Source organism: Aptenodytes forsteri, unplaced genomic scaffold (genome assembly GCF_000699145.1).
Source record: "Aptenodytes forsteri isolate BGI_AS27 unplaced genomic scaffold, ASM69914v1 Scaffold147, whole genome shotgun sequence".
Lineage (NCBI taxonomy): Eukaryota > Metazoa > Chordata > Aves > Sphenisciformes > Spheniscidae > Aptenodytes > Aptenodytes forsteri.
Window position 1 is genome coordinate 2,109,233 of NW_008795320.1, and position 4,963 is coordinate 2,114,195.

The window sequence follows — 4,963 nt, forward strand, 5'->3', positions numbered from 1 at the left end:
GGCGTGGCTCGGGTGGAGGGAGCCGCCACGGCTCCCGGTGCAGCAGATCACGTACAGCTGCAGCTGGAGCCGGCATCGCCCACGGCCCCGGTCAGACGGTGGAGGGGGCGAGCGGCCGCCTTTGCCTTTGCCTCTGCCTGGGCTACACGGCTCCTCTGCCACCTCCGCCCTCTCCTGCCTCACCCCCATCCTTCTCCCCTTTCTCCTTGTCCCCATCTCTGGGCCACCAATGACCTTTCCGAGCGCCTGCAAGGTCACAGCAGCCCCAGCCTGGCAGGATGATATGGAGGGGACCCCGGCCCCTCGCTCCCCACCTGCTCCATGCCCCAGTGTTTGCCTGGAGGGCAGGAGGGGAGGATGCTCCTCAGTGCCACGTGCACAGACATGCAGGACCCTTGCCCATGCCTCTCCGCTCAGCCCACCCTGCCACGCTGCCCACCGACGGGCAGGGGGTGCCCCGGCCATGCTGTGCCCTGGCCACGCTGCCAGGGATGGGGGGACGAGGGGGGGGACCTCCTGCACACAGGAATGGGAGATGGGCTGGATCCATCCCCCAGCATGCAGATTAGCGCAGGACCAGAAGGAGCAGAGCATCCCGGCTCCTGACCTTTCTCCAATGACACCTTTCCCCATGTGAGATGTTGCCGTGGCAACTGTGAGTGATGTCACTGCTGCACAATGATGACTTCACACCCAGGGCCGTCTCCAGGGTACCCTTGCCAGCTCCCAGCCAGGAGGAGCGGGCTGTGCTCCCACTGCACCCCACGGATGAGCTCTGGCTGCCAGCACCGACCGGCTCCAGTGCCCCGTGACGCCCCGCAGGCAGCGAGGCCATGGCCCTGGTGGGCCCTGCCGGACCCCGGGGCTCCAGCCACATGCCACAGTCCCCCAGAGATGCCGGCATTGGCAGAGCCACTGCTGGGGCCAGGGCAGCCAACAGCAGCGGTACCAGGCTGGATCTGTCCTGCAAACTCCCCCAGCAGCTCGCACTGCAAACTGACCCTGCTGCACAAAGCGAGTCCCATGGGGGCATTAGCCATGCAAAGCTGTGAAGAACAAAGATTAAATAACCACGCCAGCTGGGCAAAACTCTCCTCTGGCTCAAATCCCTTTGCAATCTGGCTGAGCCGGGGCAGAATTCAGCCTGCTGAGAAAGATAAACTGCTCCTGATCCCCCCCAACACACACGACTGACTCTGTGAGATCTCTTCAGGGACCTGGGTGCAATGCCAACGCTTTCTTCCTCAGAGGGCAGTGTGTGCATAGAAAAAAAGATCCAATCCAGGCTACTAAAAATATCTGAAAACAAATTAATTAGGATCCTCGGCACCCCCTCCCTTGCTCCTGACCCAGTTGAATGACAGCGATGGTGACAGAAGCTGCCGAAAGCCTCTGCGAGCGGGGGCTGCTGCGTTCCTACTCCATCACCTGCCCAAAGCCTGGCACAGTGGTGCTGCCCCACAGGTCCTGGCCAGGAGCTGAGTCGGGCGCCTAGCCTAGCCCCCACACTGCCCCACAGCAGCTCCCAGGGGTCCCACCATGCTCCTGCTCCGGAGACCCCGGAGCACGTCCCTTCGCAGAGCTGCTGCCTCCCCAGCACCTCCAAAACCCTGATGGAGACCCCAAGGCCGGAGAGGCATGGGGCAATCCCAACGACCGCACCAGCAAAGCCTCCCCGTCCGCCCGCTGTTACCGCCTGGGAGGGGGCCAGGAGAAGCCCCTGAGCCGTCCAGGGGGGCACGGCCACAGGACACCAGGGACATCCCCACTCAGCTCCACTGTCAACACCTCACTCCCCTCTACAGTGATCCCATTGACCGGGCGCTGAGCTGCCCACTCGCCAGCCTGCCCAGGCAGACAAAACTCCCCGAGACCCCACTCTGCGGGAGGTACCCCTGAGGGCTGAGCCCCTCGACCCGGACCGGGGCCCTGGCTGCAAACAGCCAGGCTGCCCAGCAGGCAGGAGCAACACGGGATCAGTGCAGGAGCAGTGCAGGATCGGTGCGGGATCAGCACTTCACAAACTTGCGCTAAATACTCATATTCTAAAAACGAGGTCGCTCTTAGAAGTGGGTTAAGAAGCCAATGGCAGAAGTTTGCCCGAGCCGAGTGAGTGGTGAGGTGCAGCACCCAACGCGCCGTCTGTGCCCCTGTGTCCCAGTACAGCCAGTTGTGATCAATGACCGGTGCTGCTCTCCCCTGGAGAAGCCTTTTACCCCGGGGGTCCCTGGGGTGGGGGGATAAAGGCTTTGCAAACTGCTCAAGGACCCAAACCTTCACAATCCTCCCAGGGAGTTGGTCGCAGCCTTTCTTCCCTGATGACCGAGCGGTGACTTTCAGCACCCCCAGGTCTGACTGCCCCACACTGACGCTGCAGAGGGGGAGAACAGCTCCCCAAAACCCCCACCAGAGGGAACGTAACAGCGGGACCAGCAGCAGCACACAGCACTGGCGTGCACATCGGGAACAACAGCAGCCAGCGAGCCCAGTCCCTCTGCTCAGGAGGTGGCACCAGCAGGTCAGTGGCACCATCCAGGCAGCAGCAAAGCCCCAGAAACCATTTTAAGCCCGAAAGAGGAAGGCTCCGGCCAAGCAGCACCAGGGATACATGCTCTGGATGCAGCTTCACCCCCAGTTCAGGTGTGGGACCGGCTCTTGCAACAGAAATCTGCCAGCAGTGAAAACCCACAGTTCAGACCCAGCCCCACGCCTCGTGGAAGGCTGCGAGTGCCGGGCTGGTGGGAGGGGATGCCGGTGTAGCCGTATCAGGCAGCCCTGTGGTGGTCACGGGGAGACAGGCACCGCCACCACCACCACTGAATCACCAGCTGCGTGCAGCTCTCCGCATTACTGCTGCATCCTGCAAGGCACCTGGGCTGAATCCTCCTCCCGGGCTTACGCAAGTTTCTCACTGTGCGAGAAGGGGAAGGGATCGACCGCAGAGCTGGAGCACCCGCTCCCCAGGCTCCTGCACCCCCGGGAAGCACCCGCTCCCCTGGGAATGCCACCAGCCTCCTCCTCGGCCCTGGTTCCACGTGAGTCTCTGCTCCCGAGGCCTCGCAGCACCCCTGGCTCCATGCACGCCCCTGCCTGGCTCCTGGGTGTGTACAGGGTGTAAAGATGGGAGCCAGACCAGCAACGTGCCCCAGGTCACTGCAAAATGAGGGCTGGATGTGGCTCCGCAGCTCCCAATCCCGCTCCAAGAGCGATACCCCAGTTGCAGAAACACCAACAGAAATAATGAAAAAGTCAATGCTAGCTGGGTTTCTTCCTCCCATCGATAAAGACCAGAAGCAGCGAAGACAGAGAAGACAACTGAGCACCCCACCCAAAAGGGGGTGGCTCTGCTCAACACTGTCTACTTCAGCGCACAATTTACAAGGTCTCTTTTACCAGATTTGCAGCTCATGATCTCAACCAGCCACCCAGGCTGCTTCCTAATAATTAAATATTTATGTAAATAGCAACTTTCGTTCCTAGAGCAAGTCTGCCCCTGAATTTTACATGAATAATCACCACGCCATGTCCAAGAGGAGACAGGATCTCTAAATTACTCCGATTATGAAATGATGTCACATATGCAGATGGGTAATGATTTTATCTTAAGATGGGAAAATGGGTTTTGCAGGGCAAACACAGCTTGGTTCATGCTCCATTATCATTACTAGATAAACATAATATATTTTTTTAAGGCAGGACCAATGTGGAATAGATGGACACATGTCCTCAACATGCACAAGCAGAGTGGGCTCCTCATGACTGGGCTTTCAGCCCTGCGTTGAGCCGATCCTGTTTACGTGCACGTTTGTAGAGCCAGACGATGCCGTGGCTCTGCCTGCAGCTCCTCCCCGCTGGGCAGGGAACTCTCCTACGCCACTTGCAGCATCGAAACACAGGCAGTGGCTCTTCCCCAATGGGTTTCAAGTCTTGATAGTGACTCCGGGAGGGATGGAGCCAGCGCGGGGCAGGCCGGCCAGGGTGACTCCCCAAGGTCACCCCAGCACAGACCAGCGCCTGCCTGCCCACCACTAGTGCCAGCCCAGGGACTGACACTGCTGCACCCCAGGGAAGCCTTCAAGGCCTCGCTCCTGCCGCGGGCTCACCACAGGGAGACCCTGCCCTCAGCAGCACTGTGGCTCTGCTGCCAGGGCCGCAGCTCTGCCAGCTCGGAGTCGGCTGCAGGAGTGGGGCAGGCTCTAGCCCCAGTGCAGTCATGGTGGGGGACAGCAGGGCCAGGCCGTCACCCTGCTCCCAGCCTCCCCCAACAGCCCACAGCTGCTGAGGGTGAAGCAGAACACGGGCAGCACAGAGGGGCAGAGTCCCCCAGTTCACCAGCCCCCGGGTGCTGGGGATCCGCCTGGCACCACCACACCTCCCCAGTCACAGCAGGGATTGCAGAGCTCCCTCTGCCACGGGACCGGCGATGGCCACGCGGTGCAGCCTCCCCTTACCCTGGCTCTGCAGCAGACCTGGTGCCCAGCCGGTGAGCCAAGGAGGGGGCTCCAATGGATACCAACGGCAGGTTCCCAATGGGAATGTCTGCTGCAAGGGCGCAAGACCCCTGTGAGGGAGGTCAGCCCCGAGAGGAGGCTGAGGGCCTCCAGCTGCTCCTCTGGAAGACGGCAGATCAGCCCAGGAGCAGTGCATGGGGGCAGAAGCAGGAGGTACAGGCACTGGACCCTGCTCCGAACCCACCTGGCCAGGGCAGACCCCACCGCCCACGGCCGCCTCCACCTGCCCTGGGGGCCCCTGCACCAGCAGGGACCCATCAACGCCAGCGGTGAACAGATCCCAGGGTCTAGCTTGGTGGCATCCCTCACACCGGCACCCAGTGAACCCTCCCTCGAGCCTCCCCAAACCACATACCAGAACAGCGGCAGAACAACTTGGAGCTGAGCCCTTCGCTCCCCCCAGCCCCTTCAAGGTCGCTGGACCAGGGGCCCCCGACGGCTGGCTCCCCAGC